This window comes from Schistocerca nitens, chromosome 2 (genome assembly GCF_023898315.1).
Source record: "Schistocerca nitens isolate TAMUIC-IGC-003100 chromosome 2, iqSchNite1.1, whole genome shotgun sequence".
Taxonomy (NCBI): domain Eukaryota; kingdom Metazoa; phylum Arthropoda; class Insecta; order Orthoptera; family Acrididae; genus Schistocerca; species Schistocerca nitens.
The window spans coordinates 907,865,968-907,884,487 of NC_064615.1; positions in this window are offsets into that span (position 1 = coordinate 907,865,968).

Sequence of the window (18,520 nt, forward strand, 5' to 3'; positions counted from 1 at the left end):
GTCCGCTGCAATAGTGATCAACTTTTGCGGGTCATATGTCGTAAGACATTTTGCGTCTACTAAACTTTGTTTCAGTTTGTCGAATGCGCGCTGGCATTCTTTGGACCAATTCCACGCGACTCCTTTGCGAAGCAATCTGTGCAACGGTTCGGAAATTTCAGCTGCTTTCGGTATGAATTTCCGGTAATAATTAATTTGGCCTAATAAAGCTCTTAGTTGCTTTAAGTCTTTCGGAGCTGGCAATTTCTGTATTTCTTCTATACGCTGTGGTGTCGGACTGATTTCGTTATTGGACAATATATGTCCTAAATACTGAATTTTCTTGACAAAAAATATACATTTGTCCTTGTTGCACCTGAGATTGGCCTTTCTGAGAGCCTTGAACAGTTCTTCCAGGTTATCTAGTAAATCTTGTGGAGTTTTTCCCGAGACGATTATGTCATCGAGATAGTTCACTGCGTTAGGACAGTTTCTAATTAATTGTTCCAAGTAACGTTGAAAGATACTTGGTGCACTTGCGATACCAAATGGTAAGCGCTTGTATCTGTACAATCCAAATGGAGTATTTATGACCATAAACTTTTGTGTATCTTTGTCTAAAGGGATCTGCAGATATGCTTCCTTTAAATCCAGTTTGGCGAAATACACACCCCCTGCTAATTTATACATCAGTTCTTCCGGTTTCGGAATCGGGTATGTATCTATAATGCACTGTGAATTAACAGTATTCTTGAAATCTCCACAGATACGTAATGATCCATTTGGCTTTTCTATTACAACAATTGGTGTTGCCCAGGCGCTACATGTGACTGGTTCGATAACACCATTGCCTTCTAAACGGTCAAGTTCGTGTTTTACGCGTTCTTTCAGTGCGTAAGGGACAGTTCTACCTTTGCAAAACTTCGGCACTGCATTGGTGTCAGCGTAATGTGTGCCTGGTAATGAGTTACACTGCCTGTCACGGAGGAAAAAATATCTTCGTAGTTCTGCAACACTGTTTGTAATTTGCCTTTCGGAACTTCATGTGTGACCTGTTTCGCTTCATGGATTGTGAAGCCTAATTCGTTAAAGAGATCCAGACCCAGCAAGTTTGATGCCTTATGGGTGTTAACTACTGCTAAAGTAGTTGTCTTGGTAAACTGTAAGTTACTTCCGTCGTCAGTGCACCTGTGACGAATTTGTTCATTACTGTAGCTGTACAGCGAGCTTTCAAAATGCTGCAATTTAGGAGAACCTAGTCGTTTATGCGTGTGCACATTTATGATAGAGATCGACGATCTTGTGTCAATCTGGAATTTGATAGGTATTTTGTTCACCAGTAATGTGACATACAAAGACTTGTTCCTGTTTTGTACAATAGCATTAACTTTATGTTTAACTTTTGAAACCTGAATATAGTCTTGCCTATTCATATCGTCACACGCATTGGAGGTATAATTCTTAAAATTAAGCACTTTATTATTGCTGAACTTATTTCTAGACTGTACACTTTTCTTTTTACACACTTCTGATTTGTGCCCTTTTCGTTTGCAAAAGCCACAATGTGCGTTACGATAGTAACAATTGTCTCTGTGATGATTGCTTTCACATTTAAGACATGATTTCAACTTTAGTCTTTTAGTTTGGGTGTGTGATCCGTTCTTAGATCGCGTGAGCCCAGCCTTGCTGTCCAGTTTACGGCCTTGGGTACGCGGGCCGCGTTGCCCCGTTGCGTGTGCCTGTGTCGCGAACACGTCACAGCCGTCGGCTTGTGCCACACTCACAGAAGCTTGGCTTTGTTCGTGTGCTCGAATGATTGGCAAACAATCTTGCAAGGACGCATTGATTAAACTAAGGAGCTCTTTCCTTAATTTCTCGTCTGGTGAATGCATTATGAGCATATCACGTATTAAAGAATCTGCATAGGACTTTTTACACTTTTCGTTTTCACAAAGAAATTTGCAGTTGCTAGTTAATCCTTGCAACTGTGTAATCCATTCCGTGTATGTCTGCTGTGCCTTTTTCTTGCATAAGTAAAATTTATGCCTTGCAGCAGCGACATGCGTTTGCTTATCGAAGTATTTTTCGAGCAAGTCTTTAATAGCTGGGAATGACAAATTTGTCGGTTCACAAGTCGGACTTGCCAAAAAATAAGATTTTTTTTCTACATCACCTGATATCTGGTGTGTGAGGAAGTGCTGTTCCAGGCGTGCTGCATAGTCCGGCCACGCTTCTTCCTTGCTGTTGTAAACTGCGAAAGGTGGTGGCGGAAGTGTAATTTATAGCGGAGACGCTACGGCAGGCTGCGTCTCCAAACGTTCCACTCTTGTAAGCAACGCCTGTTGCGTCTGTTGTATTTGTGCCATGAGATTTACGATCTGCGCCGTGAGGTCCATGGTTATCTGAAAATTCCAAGTGCGACTAGATTACTGCAATAATGATATTTTAGCTGCAAGAGAGAGGGTTAACAGTCAAGTATGTAGCTTCCCGAAGTCCACTGTAATTCTATTTTATTTCAGGCTCACACGTGGTCATCCGTAATTGTGCTGAAATCATCTGTTTCCTTAGTACCTCGTCGCCAATGTGGTGTGCGTACTGTAAGACCTTCGGTACACACACCATCATATTATTTGACTTGTCGCTCTAACGAAGTAGGCGTGTCAGCAATATATCTATTGGTATTATCGTGGCGTGTTTATCTTCTGCCGTTAGGTCAGACGATAGAAATGCCACTTGCACGCTTAGAGTAGCAGATTGACGGTGACCAACTTAAAACAGAACTTGGTTAATTTTCACACACATTTATTAAAATAATAACAAGCATACAAATAACTTAACTTGGTTCTGGATGCTATTTACAATTGACAATCTGAAGTTCCTTTGGTCTTGGTACATTAATCTTATTCTCACATATCTCTGATACTTGACAAAGTGTCTAAACATTTATCTTCATGGCTATGTACAGGAATATGATAATCTTATTAGGCACAGACTGAAACTTGACTACAGACTACTGCAGACTGACTAATCGGAGGTCTGTACACTCGTTATAATACCTCGCGCGTTCAGGTATGACTGCGCGAGTGTGATCCGCGAGGAGAAAAGGCTCTACGTTAGCAGCAATCTCATTGGCTGCATGACATATTAATACGCGGATCGGCGGAAGCAGAATTTGGTCCTTCTCTAAGACAGCGCCATCTCGTAGTGCGGAGACAGACGAGCGCTGCGCCTGCGCTGTTGTGCTTAGTGGGGCCATAGCATTTTACATTGAGATGACTACCAACCAGCAGTCCACCAGGATGGATGGCTGCTGTCAAACTGTGGCACAACATGCAGCTGAATATCACATGCTTGATCTCAATGGCTGCTTCACTACCCGACCCATATGGATCCTCCCTTCCACCACCAGATTTTCTGAACTGCAACTCCCGTAATTATCCCAGCCTCAACCTACGGTAACATACTGTTTCCACACCCTCCACCCAGCAGTTTCTATCCCCTCTGTCCTATCGTCCCCTCCCCATTCTTGTCTCCACCTTCTTTATTTGCTGCCCTCTGCCAGCACACCCACCTATCTTTTCCCCACTTCTCTTCTTTTTTGCTCCTTTTTCCCCACCTCCCTGCCCAATAACCTCCTGACAATGCGCCTGTTGGCATTCTAGTCCCTGCACACTCCGTCAGATAGTGTTCATCTCTCTTGTCACCCTTACACTGCTCTCCCTTCTCCTTCCCTGTCCCCTCAGATTGCTGCTTGCATCGCACATGACGCATGCATTCCAGCCTGTGATGCCAGAGTTGGTGGTCATGTGTTAATGAGGTGTGCTTGCTTGTGTGTGTGAATGGTGTTAGTTTCTCTTTTGCTGATAAAGGCTGTGGCCGAAAGCTTTATGTAAGTGTCTCTCAATTGCGCCTGTGTCTCCTTTATGATAAGTAGCAGTCCATCTTTTCCTACATTGTTGATGTTCCTACCTGGAGTTTCCATTGTTTAATGAAAACCTATGTTTTGACAAGTACTGTAATCATGCTTGTCATATGGCTACCATCCTGCCAAAGATTTTTAACTTCATTAAGCAATCTAAAGGATACTAGGACTGACTCAATGGTAGAAATAACTGGGAAATGATTGTATGTGGCGATGTCACTGCTGATTTCATCTCAGATAGTTCTGACTGAGTTTACTAATGTTCAGCTTTGGTTTGTTCTACAAAGCAACTTTCCAAACAAGAGTATTGCAACAGCAGTTGATAAGTTATTTCGAAATCTGACTGTCATTTGTGAAATAAATAGACACCACATAACAAACAGTTTATCCAGTCATATCGTCCAATCATTTTTACCTACGAAGGGAAAATAGTAGTTTTACAGAATCATAAATGATGACTCAGTGACACTATTTTCTGATAGAATTTACTGAATGAGCAATCAGAAAAAAGTTTAGCAAGGATACACAGTAGAAAAGAAATTTATTTCGTGAAAATATCTTTGCAACACTGTGGACCAAGTTTTTCTTTATAATGGGTTAGGGACAATCACAATAGAATATAATAGAAAGTAACTTACATTTGGAATCAAAGAATATTTTTCAGGATGAGAGAGCTTTATTTAATGCAGAAGAATGTACATCGATATTTACATCCATAAACTAACGTTAACAAAAATTATGTATACATATCCTGTAAACTGAGTCTATTCACATAATTTTGTTATAAGAATCATTCAAATGATCTATGAAACATGTAACAAACTGAAAACAACTGTGAAGGGCATGGCAGAGGGTACTTCCTATAGTACCAATAACACTGTTCTAGTATGAGATATGGGAATATTGCTGTGGTGATATTTCAACTTCGTCACGGATGAATCGATCGATTTCAAAGTCTTTTGGTCTCGCATGGTTGGGCTGAAAGTTGATCTTGATGGTAGCTTTTCTGTAGGAATGAGCCATAGCGAGTCAATGTGAACGGACGCGTACTGGCTGCGGCGTGGAAGTAAATAAACTTCTCGCTCTCGCGACTCTGCGGACGGGACATAAACAAGACGTCCTCGCCGCTTATCTGGCGAAAGCAGACTGTCCACCTCGGTCATCCAAACACATTGCATATCAGCCCTAAATTACCGACTGCCCGCTCGCCGTACCGCAACGACCTCCGCCCATTAGCCCCCCCCCCCCCTCTCCACTTGCAGATTTTTGATTCCCATAGGAGTTCGGACATTAGCTGGGCAACCGTAATGAAACTTTTTTACCAAACAGCTGTCGTGCTGCAGAATTATGGACAAGAGTGCCTCCTGATTTGTCGGAATTCTCCGAGCGAACAGACACCACTCATATCTATAGGTCTTCTTTGACCGCAGACGAACGGTGAACCACTGTTGCGGCTGCCGGCCGAAGTGGCCGTGCGATTCTAGGCGCTGCAGTCTGGAACCGCGAGACCGCTACGGTCGCAGGTTCGAATCCTGCCTCGGGCATGGATGTGTGTGATGTCCTTAGGTTAATTAGGTTTAATTAGTTCTAACAAGGGAACCTCCCCATCGCACCCCCCTCAGATTTAGTTATAAGTTGGCACAGTGGATAGACCTTGAAAAACTGAAAACAGATCAATTGAGAAAACAGGAAGAAGTTGTGTGGAACTGTGAAAAAGTAAGCAAAATATACAAACTGAGTAGTTCATGGGAAGGAGATTGAAACCGCAGGAGCGCCGTGGTCTCGTGGTAATGTGAGCAGCTGCGGAACGAAAGGTCCTAGGTTCAAGTCTACCGCCGAGTGAAAACTTTAATTTTTTATTTTCAGTTTATGTGACAAACTCTTATGTTTTCATCACTTTTTTGGGAGTGATTATTGCATCCACAAGAAAACCTAAATCGGGCAAGGTAGAAGAATCTTTTTACCCCTTTGCCAAGTGTACAAGTTAGGTGGGTCGACAACATATTCCTGTCATGTGACGCACATGCCGTCACCAGTGTCGTATAGAATATATCAGATGTGTTTTCCTGTGGAGGAATCGGTTGACCTATGACCTTGCGATCAAATGTTTTCGGTTCCCATTGGAGAGGCACGTCCTTTCGTCTACTAATCGCACGGTTTTGCGATGCGGTCGCAAAACACAGACACTAAACTTATTACAGTGAACAAAGACGTCAATGAACGAACGGACAGATAATAACTATGCAAAAATAAAGAAAATAAAATTTTCAGTCGAGGTAAGACTTGAACCAAAGACCTCTCGTTTTTTTTTCTTTTTTTTTTAACTCATTTTGTTCGCTTTCATTCGTTGCATCTGCTCGGGGCGGACGTCGTAAGACAACCGTTTTAAGTTCGTTATTGATCGATTAACTCAGTTTTTTTATTGCAGAGGGCACGTAACCCTCTGACCGAACACGCTGAGCTACCGTGCCGGCTTACGACACTCCTGAGCTCATTTTGTCCATGATGTTGCTTATTCGACCCGTGGACTACTCAGTTTGTATATTTTGCTTATTTTTTCACAGTTCCACACAACTTCTTCCTGTTTTCTCAATTGATCTGTGTTCAGTTTATCAAGGCCTATCCACTGTGCCAACTTATAACTAAATCTGAGGGGGGTGCGATGGGGAGGTTCCCTTGTAAGTTATAGGGGAAAGGGAACAGGCCGCATGGTACTGGGTCACTAAAGGAAAGATAAATAAGACAAGGGACATTTTGGGGGTTCAGGTAGGAGATAAACCTGCCATAAAGAGAAGGGGGGAGGAGTTATGGCAAATATCTTGGGAGAATGAAGAAACTGGTAGAAGGGTCTTTCAGCTGCTGCCAAATATCAAGGAGCGACTCGGGATGACCTACTTCGAGCCAAGCAGGGGACTATTGCACTTTCTCACGGGACATGGACCATATCCGACATATCTATGTCGGTTTGGAAAAAGAGCTACACCAGCGTGCGACTGTGGCGCTCAAGACGGAACACCTGAGCACATCATCTATGACTGCCCGTTATATGATGATGTGGCGCATGACCTGCGAGCGCAATTACCCGATCACGACACTTATGCCCTAATACGACGTGCCGATACCTTCAGTATCCTCAACACATTGGCAAACGAGGTATCACAGAAGATTTTTCGAGAATTCTTAAGAACCCAAGATAGATGATATTGAACCCAGAATAGACTGAGATGTACTCGACATACCGCCGGGTGCGGAGCAGGCCAGTCTCTCCTGACTGGAATCCGCCGCACTACTGGACCAGGTCAGCGAGTGCATCACCCACCAGGCTACGACAACTGCACTCTACTTAGACATAGAACCAATTACATTAGCAGTAGTAGTAGACTTAGAACACTAACAATACTAACAAGTAGGGACTGCAGCGACAACACAGACTTGGCCAGCCCAGTGCCAGGGGCACGCTCGCGTGGGTTTAGTTCAGTGAGCAGGCCTTAAAACAGTAGGTTTGTAACACCAACTGGCACACCTGTAATCGCTGCAGAATAAAACAGAATAGTAGAATAGTCTAATAGATTAACCTTGTTCACAAGTTAGCCAGTTACAATATTAAAATGTAGAACTTGCTGTATTTAGTAGTAGTATAATACATAGACCCACTAATTATTGAGGTGGTGGGTTATTTTTGTATTTTTCATATAGTTGTAATGTATTGTGTTAAATAAAGATTAAAAAAAAGTTATAGGGGACTAATGACCTCAGAAGTTGAGTCCCATAGTGCTCAGAGCCATTTGAACCACTGTTGCGACCGAGTTGTGCAGCAGCGGGAAGGGGTATCCTTGGGGAAATTCGGGATGGATATTGGGCACACAGGCTCTACTGGTCTAGGTATCCCGCAACCATGTTTATTTTGTGCTGAAAAGAGGAGCAGGAAGTATGTTGGAACGGTCCCTTTCTGCAGATGGATAAGTGCTTACAAGGATGTGGTAGAGAATTTGTTGGGGACTATTTTGGCAATGTTCTGTAAATTTTTACATTAACCGGGATTCCAGGACTGCGCTGAAACCGGCGTCGCGCAAAGGAAAAGCCGTATTTTCCGTGGAAAGTTTAACAATCAAAAAAACACAAGCTATATAGTCATTGCTAAAGACAAAATATTTCCCTACAAACTCAGCAATGCTACATCTGCATTGTAGTACAATCTTAGATAAACATATCGAGAAATGTGTGAGAATTCTGTAAACAATAAAAAATTTGGTAGCCCAGATTCCAGAGGGTAACTGCCACCTGTTTCCCACACCCTTTCCCCTTTGTGGATGCCCATGGCTCAATGTGACATCAAATACATACTAAACACGGGTACAGAATTCAAATTCATGTCATCTGTGTTTCCTTGCAGGTCTCTTGCATTAATTTTCGCTAGTGTTAAATGTTCAAATGTGTTAAGTGTACCCAGAACGACCAGTCAATCAGTCTCCAGATAAGGTCTGCAATTATCCTTGTGGAACGAGTGGTACTTCAGTCATGCTGATATCACATCATTTACCATACGTCTAGTGAGATGTCTTTCAATAAAAGTAACGTGGCAGTATATCTGTTAGGAACTGTAGATACTTGTGGCTATTTAGAGTCCCACCAAGAAAACAGAGAATAATGGCGTTACTGCTAAAAAACCGACAATACATGGTGACAGACAAAGATCATTTTTTTTATCCACTATCTCGTCCACTGTGAAATTTCATCCGACCAATGATGCGGATTGTGGAGATTAATTTAACCTTTGACTCTACACGTTTGAGGCATCCTTTATACCGAATCAAATATATCTGGCAAGTATAGTTTCACGGCGGTCACCTTAAGCCCATTTGGAAAGCACTGCATCTGGATATAGTGAGTCACTTCCAACAGTTGGGGGTCAGCGCATTTCTAAACATCATTTGATTTGCCTAGCGTACGCCCTTTGCCTGGGACCACAAATCCACATGTTGTTGTTGTTGTTGTCTTCAGTCCTGAGACTGGTTTGATGCAGCTCTCCATGCTACTCTATCCTGTGCAAGCTTCTTCATCTCCCAGTACTTACTGCAACCTACATCCTTCTGAATCTGCTTAGTGTATTCATCTCTCGGTCTCCCTCTACGATTTTTACCCTCCACGCTGCCCTCCAATGCTAAATCTGTGATACCTTGCTGCCTCAGAACATGTCCTACCAACCGGTCCCTTCTTCTTGTCAAGTTGTGCCACAAACTCCTCTTCTCCCCAATTCTATTCAATACCTCCTCATTAGTTATGTGATCTATACATCTAATCTTCAGCATTCTTCTGTAGCACCACATTTCGAAAGCTTCTATTCTCTTCTTGTCCAAACTATTTATCGTCCATGTTTCACTTCCATACATGGCTACGCTCCATACAAATACTTTCAGAAACGACTTCCTGACACTTAAATCTATACTCGATGTTAACAAATTTCTCTCCTTCAGAAACGATTTCCTTGCCATTGCCAGTCTACATTTTATATCCTCTCTACTTCGACCATCATCAGTTATTTTACTCCCTAAATAGCAAAACTCCTTTACTACTTTAAGTGTCTCATTTCCTAATTTAATTCCCTCAGCATCACCCGATTTAATTTGACTACATTCCATTATCCTCGTTTTGCTTTTGTTGATGTTCATCTTATATCCTCCTTTCAAGACACTGTCCATTCCGTTCAACTGCTCTTCCAAATCCACATACTGTACGCCATTTTGTTCCTTGCAGGTGAGGCATTCAGTTTGTTCACGAATGGATGATGGAGGAGCTTTGGCTTTGGAAAATAAAGTGTTTATTTACTGACTCTCTAAGAGGTCTTACTGAATGTACGCTTGGAATATTATCCAATTAGTGACAGATTTTCACAGACCTTTCAAGGTCTCCCTCGAGTTTGCTGAAGATTTTATAAAATATTGCGTTGTGCTTTGCGATCTTCTTCGCGCTTGCGGTGGAGGAAGATTTGAATATACATTGCATTGCGATGTTTTTAAAAATGCAGTATCTGACCGGGCTGTAAACTGCAAATAGAGTGCAGTGAAAGCTATTCGCAGCACTTTAACAGACTACTTCGGCAGCAGTAATGCAGAACACGCATGGCCTGAAAAATGGTATAGATAAGCAAGAAAATCTGAAGCACTTACACACGTTTGTACTGTTAATACTTTGCTAAATACTAATTTAAAAAAATTTCGCCTCGACAGCTGAGTGGTCAGCGTGGCAGAATGCCGTGCAAGGGGACCCGGGTTCGATTTCCGACTGGGTTGGGGATTTTCTCCGCTCAGGGACTGGGTGTTGTGTTGTCTTCATCATCATATCTTCCCCATGGACGGGCAAGTCGCCGAAATGGCGTCAAATAAAAAGCCTTGCACCAGGCGACAGGTCTACGCGAAGGGAAGCCCCAGCCACACGACATTTCACTTACTAATAAAGATAATTACAAGCACTTACCATTTTCTTGTCCTGTAGTGGCATGGTGTCAAAATTAATTACAAGCTTCTGCCTTTTTTAAAATTTGTTTGCATAATAATTTACAATTTGTACAGAAACTAGGTGGCACTTATAAGAGTCGAGGGGCATGAAAGGGAAGCAGTGGTTGGGAAGGGAGTGAGACAGGGTTGTAGCCTCTCCCCGATGTTATTCAATCTGTATATTGAGCAAGCAGTAAAGGAAACAAAAGAAAAATTTGGAGTAGGTATTAAAATTCATGGAGAAGAAATAAAAACTTTGAGGTTCGCCGATGACATTGTAATTCTGTCATAGACAGCAAAGGACTTGGAAGAGCAGTTGAACGGAATGGACAGTGTCTTGAAAGGAGGATATAAGATGAACATCAACAAAAGCAAAACGAGGATAATGGAATGTAGTCAAATTAAATCGGGTGATGCTGAGGGAATTAAATTAGGAAATGAGACACTTAAAGTAGTAAAGGAGTTTTGCTATTTAGGGAGTAAAATAACTGATGATGGTCGAAGTAGAGAGGATATAAAATGTAGACTGGCAATGGCAAGGAAATCGTTTCTGAAGAAGAGAAATTTGTTAACATCGAGTATAGATTTAAGTGTCAGGAAGTCGTTTCTGAAAGTATTTGTATGGAGTGTAGCCATGTATGGAAGTGAAACATGGACGATAACTAGTTGCCGGCCGAAGTGGCCGCGCGGTTCTGGCGCTGCAGTCTGGAACCGCGAGACCGCTACGGTCGCAGGTTCGAATCCTGCCTCGGGCATGGATGTGTGTGATGTCCTTAGGTTAGTTAGGTTTAACTAGTTCTAAGTTCTAGGGGACTAATGACCTCAGCAGTTGAGTCCCATAGTGCTCAGAGCCATTTTGATAACTAGTTTGGACAAGAAGAGAATAGAAGCTTTCGAAATGTGGTGCTACAGAAGAATGCTGAAGATAAGGTGGGTAGATCACGTAACTAATGAGGAGGTATTGAATAGGATTGGGGAGAAGAGAAGTTTGTGGCACAACTGGACTAGAAGAAGGGATCGGTTGGTAGGACATGTTTTGAGGCATCAAGGGATCACAAATTTAGCATTGGAGGGCAGCGTGGAGGGTAAAAATCGTAGAGGGAGATCAAGAGATGAATACACTAAGCAGATTCAGAAGGATGTAGGTTGCAGTAGGTACTGGGAGATGAAGAAGCTTGCACAGGATAGAGTAGCATGGAGAGCTGCATCAAACCAGTCTCAGGACTGAAGACCATAACAACAACAACAATTAGGAGACACAGTCCGATAACACTGGCTTTCTTTGCACTTTCGCAATGAAATTCTCAGCGTCGAATACAGTCAGTGTTCCCCTTCGTCAGACATGCACAGGGAACCTTTACTATATGTCCACTGACGGTAACCAATGTGGAATTGGCAGAAAAAATACGATGTACCCCGAAACTGCGCGTTGAGGGGCGAAGCAATCACGCAAACGACGCGCTGCAAGCGATTCCCTGCCTACCGTTTTAAGTAAGGTTTCCATTCGACTAACCGTAAAACGCGTAGCTGCGTTTCATTTGACCAGCTACAGGGAGCCGAAAACGAACTCACTTTCTCTCGTGAGAAGGACGAAAAATGTTCAGGGTAAACGGAATAGCCTCGGCTCTTGGGATGTGGATGTACGCCCGAACACTGTGTTCTTGGAACACAGCCACAATGTATGACATGCGGTGCAAGATGTAGTTAAGAAGTTAAAATGCTCTTTCTCGCAATGCATAGCACCATTAGCTGATGAACTGTAACTGTTACAATAGGAAGATACTATGAAACCGAAAATTCTGAGGACATTGTTTTTGAAAGACGTGGTCAGTTGGTAACAGCGGCGTCAACGATTGACGCGGGTTATTAAAGGTAATGGCAAATGGTTGGTGGTTTCTATTCACTCGTGTAAGTACAAATCCAAGTTTCTTACTCATGAAGTAGTGTGTTCATATTTTCTTGGTTTAGAGGGGTAAGCTGCAGTTATATTCAATTTACAAATCTCTCTTTCCTATCAAAGAGTCGTCGCATGGGATCTGCTGTTTTTATGATTTCTCAAATTTTGCCATAGGGTGCCCTTCGTGTCAACACAGTCGTTAATTTACGTATGGAAGGGAAGTCGTGTACGCTATCTGCCTGTGCATCATGTAAAATTTTTCCTGAGGGTTATTGTGTGTTTGCCGTTAGCGTATCGTATTTTCTGAGAAGGAGATTCACAACGAGCTCATCATTTATCGGAAGCCCGCCCGGCTAGCCGTGAGGTCTAACGCGCTGCTTTCCGAGCGGGAAGACGTGCCGGTCCCCGGCACGAATCCGCCCGGTGGATTAGTGTCGAGGTCCGGTGTGCCGGCCAGCCTGTGGATGGTTTTTAAGGCGGTTTTCCATCTGCCTCGGCGAATGCGGGCTGATTCCCCTTATTCCGCATCAGTTACACTATGCAGGCAATTGCTGTGCAAACACTGTTTCCACGTACGCGTACACCATAATTACTCTACCACGCAAATATTTGCGGTTACACTCGTCTGCAATTAGACGTTCCCGCGGGGTCCACTGGGGGCCGAACCGCATAATAACCCTGGGTTCGGTGTGGGGTGGCGGTGGGGTGAGTGGACTTCTCTAGCCTGGTGTGGGGTTGTGTACCACTGAGGGCTACGGCGGGCACGAAGCCTCTCGGTCCCCAGTTCAATACATACATAAATACATTTGCCGGTTAGAACTTTGAAAACCGCCTAAAAACTACACTCAGCTTATGTATCAAGATTGGTTTGGTTAACCGCCATTGTCAAATCAAAAATCGGTACACTTCAAAATAAAGGTAGCACTTAATATATTAAATGAGCAATTCTTAGCAACGTTCGTCAATTTTTTTCCTCACACGAAAACTAATCCTCAAATACCGTACTTGAAACTTAAATTATTTAAAAGTTAATGGCGTTCACCTACACATCGCTGAAAATCAGTGGGATCGGGGCTGGAACTTGAAACTATTTGTCTTTATGTAGCGGCCTACACTCACTGCCACTGCTGTTTGTATTTCCACTTCATCTACAGAACATTTTAAATATGAATCGGACTTCGGAAAATCCTAAAACACCGGAATATTAATGTTTTTCTCTTACGGAACAGCAAAAGTACGAAACACGCCAATGTGCCTTCACCTGGTGACTCCATATACGCCGTACAACAGCCTCTTCAACACTAAGGCCGTCCGCACACGGGACAACTGAAAAGGAACGCAACGAGCAGGCGATCTGCACCGGCAACTGCTTGCCGACTAGCTGGCAACACAGTTCCGCACAGGGGGCAAGTGAGAAGTGAGAAACGGCTGCTGCCGTGTGCGAGCGTGTAGGAGAGGGAGTATTCTTTGTCGCACCCAACGGCGCCCAAGTGACAGTTTGTAGGGCGGGGCCTAGATCTGGGGATGCGTAGTATTTTTAATGTTTTAAAAGACGAATGGCGACTAGTAAATAGATATAAAAAAGGTCCAGTTCCGACCCTGTTAAAAACTTGCATAATTCCTACTTTTAAATCGATTTCGTAAAAAATGCACACCTGTCTACACTATATTTTTTTCCTTTACCTGAGAGCTAGGTGGGCGGTCCCCGGTTGCCCAGGGCATGGGCGCCATGCTTGTCACCCGAGCGTCTTTCTAGCAACACTCCGACATTCGGCATGTTGAGCACAGATTCAGGACCAGAAGGAGATGTGGTTCTCTATTGTTTTTATACACGATTAAGAAAACGAAGAAAAGTCTGGATTCATCCGAAAATCCAAAGAAATATAAACGGCAATCTGTATGTAGCACCCAAGGACGTCTAAAAACACATTGAAGTTCACTGCTTTTTATAAAAACGAATAAACAGTGCCACAGTGATTTGGCGCGTTTGATTTCTTGCGCCATAACATATCGTTATTTTTACTTTGAAAACCCATGCAACTTGAGATTTATGTACACTGAAACGAGGTGATGGTAGTTTGTGCTCGTTAAATCATTTGCATGTGAACACCACTGTATTTACACGTATCCGGGATTTGCGGCTTTTCACTGCTCGTTTCCAACTGACGGTATTATATTACAGAATGATGAAGGCTGTTAGTCACATCCGGCCGGAGTGGCCGAGCGGTTCTAGGCATTACAGTCTGGAACTGCGCGACCGCTACGGTAGCAGGTTCGAATCCTGCCTCGGGCATGGATGTGTGTGATGTCCTTAGGTTAGTTAGGTTTAAGTAGTTCTAAGTTCTAGGGGACTGATGACCACAGCAGTTAAGTCCCATAGTGCTCAGAGCCATTTGAAACATTTATGTGTTAGTCACAAAAAGGTACACTATCGGTTTGATTTACCACTGTCTGTGCATTTGCTCCTATTGATGAACCGGGAATTTTATTTTGAACTGTAGATGTACACTGATCAGTCAAAACGTCATGACCACTGACCTACTAGCTATATAAAACTGTCCAGGTGATAGCATCGTCACTTGGCGGGGAATGACTGCTAGTCAGACAAGTGCACGGTGCATGTAGTACCAACGAGTGTACTGTCCGAGTGTAGCATGGTGAAGGCGCGAGATCTGTCAGAGCTTGACCGAGGCAGATTGTGATGGCCCGGAGGCTCGGCGCGAGCATTCCGGAAACTGCACGACATGGCGGGTGTTCGAGGAGTACTGTGGTGAGTGCCTTCAGCACGTGGCGAAACCGACCACGTCCAGATGTGGGATTGGGAGATCACTCCTCATTACAGATGTTACATCTCGTAGGCTGAGCAGACAGGTAGAACAGGACAGGCCGGTGAACTGTGGCGAAACTGATATCGGACTTCAATGCTGGGTAGAGTACAAATGTGTCTAAACACAGAGTGCACTGATCACTCGTAACGCTGAGCCTCCGCAGCCGACGACCCATGCATGTGCCAACGTTAACATCACGACGTCGGCCACTACTACTGAAATGGTCACGTGACCATTGGTGCTGGACGTTGTCGCAGTGGCAGACGGTTACATGGTCTGATGAATCCCGACACATTCTTCATTAAGGCGAAAGGAGGACGCGAATTCGTCATCCTCTAGAGCAAGGCTTAACAACTGGCCGGTTCTGAGCGCGAGTACTCGCGTCTGCTCAGGCACGTGCTCGCGAGCAGCTGCTAGGTCGCGGAGTAGGGAGGGAGGGGAGGGAGGGGAAATGCGCGCGCACGTTTGAATAGGGCTGCAGCGTGCCTATTGAATTCGCGCCGACTGTGTAACGTTTGAAGTACTACGATCAGCTCTTAAGTCATTTCGCTGGTTAAGAATCTTGTGAAGTCGCCGTTGTGTAACCCCAACCATGCTTTCGCAGTTCAACCCCCATGGGGAGGAATTGTATCTGTTTACAGAAAAAGATGGTGTTGCAAAATGTTTAGTATGTCACAAAACGCTGAATTCTTTTAAGAAATTTAATTTGCAGTGACATTATATGTCGTACTACGCGAAAGACTACGGATGTGGAAAATGTGATTGACCAGATCCTGCACAGGAAGTTATTAAACTTAAAAGGAAGCTATCCGAAGATCTGGACGACGAAGAAAAATCAACTGAGGCAGCTCTCAGAGTGGGTTACAAAATTGCTTTGCTTTTAGCAAAATCCCTGCGCCCCTTAACTGATGGCGATTTAATAAAAGAATGTTTGGTAGTTGCAGCGGAACATTTGTGTCCATCTCAAGTTGAACAGTGTCGGATTGTGCCATTACCTAACATGACCATTATGCGTCGCATACAGGACATGGCAGACGACGTCCAGAGCCAGCTTGCAAATATCTGTTAAGATTTTATGGCGTATTCTCTAGCTCTGGACGAAAGTGTTGATATCACTGGAACAGCGCAGCTTGCCATATTTATTAAAGGTGTTACTAGAGGTATTCAGGTGAAGGAGGAGCTCATCGATGTAGTAGCCATGAAGAACACTACAACCGGTGTGATATTTTAAGTAGTGTTGAAGAAAGTGTTGAAAACATAGGATTGTCGTGGAATTCTTTAGTTTCAGTGTCTACAGATGGTAGAGGCATACAATAAGCTAATAAAATTATGTGGCACGTGTACATTCTCCTATATTTGTTTCATTTGTCGCAGTAATAATTCGTGAGTGATATCCCTGCAGGTGGCCGCGGATTTACATCGACTGGCGGCAGCTGTTGTGTACCCCACGTGACTCTCCCCACTCTCCGCTCTGGTCCGGTAGTGGGGGTAGCGTGCTCGCGCTGCTCCGTGCTCGCGCCTTGCTGCTCACAGCTTGCTCCGCGAGCACGTATGTTGTGAAGCCCTGCTCTAGAGTAACAGCTCCTTGACACCTGTACTGATGGCGGCTTCACTGTGCTCCGGGAAACATTCCCGTGGGCACCCATGGGTTCAGTGGAGCTCGAGCAAGCCACTATTCAGACCAAGAATATCGTACACTGGTTGCAGATCAAGTACACCCCTTCATGATGATGGTGGTTTCCTACGCACTGGTATTTTTCAACAAGACGATACGCCACGTCATAAGGCTAGGAGTGTGATGGAGTGATTCGAGGAACACAGTGCTGAGTTACAGTTGACGGGCTGGCCTCTCAACTCGCCAGATCTGAACCTGGTCGAACACATCTGGGATGTGACTGAACATGGCGTTAGAGCTCGTGTGCCCCACCCTCGGAATTTACGGGAATTGGGTGATTTGTGCATGCAGATGTGGTGCCAACTCCCTCCAGCGACCTGCCAAGGCCTCATGGCTCGACGCTGTTATCCGTGCCACAGGTTGACATACGGGCTGTTATTTACGTGGTCATAACGTTCTGTGTGATCAGTGTATATGTCACATGAAATTCTTTTCTCATTTCACAGTGCACGTTCTCTATCAGATCCCTCCAGCAGTAGTCTGGGAGCTTGTAGTTGTATAAAACGGGATGTCTTTTGACTTGCTAATGTTCACAAACTACTCGTTCATCTTCATATAAAACCAATACAGAGTTATGTTCGAGGTCATAACCCAACGCAGATCGCTAGGCAACGCGGGCGCCGAGTCGCTGGCAGCCTTTTGGCAACGCGTTGCAAGCGATTGACTAGAGTCACTTTGCAGTTGCGCCGTGTGCGGATCCCTGTTTAACTCCACAGGAAGTTATTAGTTGCCGAACCCTTACCAACTCAAGTTTGCAATAAGTCGCTCCGTCTGCGTTGGGCCTAAGGCGACGCAAATAAAACCCACTGCCGACGCGACTTGGTATTCGGTAGATTGAGAATCACTCCGCAGACGTCACGACTGCAGAATGGTTCACCAGAAAATGGCCTGTAACGTTTCGCCAACCACTTGCCAGCGGTTCGGTGTCCGCGTTGCCAAGCGTTCTGAGTTGCGTCTCTGTATTGGCTTAGTTCAAAGGCGAACGAACAGGCTGTGAACATTAAATTTGTACACTGAGGTAACGAAAGTCATGGTATACTCCTAATATCGTGTCAGACCAACTTTTTCCCCGCACAGTACAGCAACTCGACGAGGCATGGACTCAACAAATCGCTGGAAGTCCCCTGCAGAAATATTGAGCCATGTTGAGTCTTCCATAACAGCGAAAGTGTTGCCGGTACAGGATTTTGTGCACAAACTGATTTGTTGATTGCCGGCCGGTGTGGCTGAGCGGTTCTAGGCGCTACAGTCTGGAAACTCGCGACCGCTACGGTCACAGGTTCGAATACTGCCCTGGGCATGGATGTGTGTGATGTCCTTAGGTTAGTTAGGTTTAAGTAGTTCTAAGTTCTAGGGGACTGATGACCATAGATGTTAAGTCCCATAGTGCACAGAGCCATTTTTGATTTGTTGATTACTTCCCATAAATGTTTAATGCGATTCATGCTCGGCGACCTTGGCGGCCAAATCATTCGCTTGAGTTGTCCAGAATATTCTTCAAACCAATCGCTAACAACTGTGGCTTGGAGACATGGTACATTGCCATCCATAAAAAGTACATAGTTGTTTGTGGGCATGAAGTCCATGAATGGCTGCAAATGGTCTCCAAGTGGCCGAACATAACCATTTCCAATCAATGATCGGTTCAATTGGACCAGAGTTACCAGTGCATTCCATGTAAGCACAGGCCACACAACTCCAGCGAAGGCAATCACGTCGGTTGTC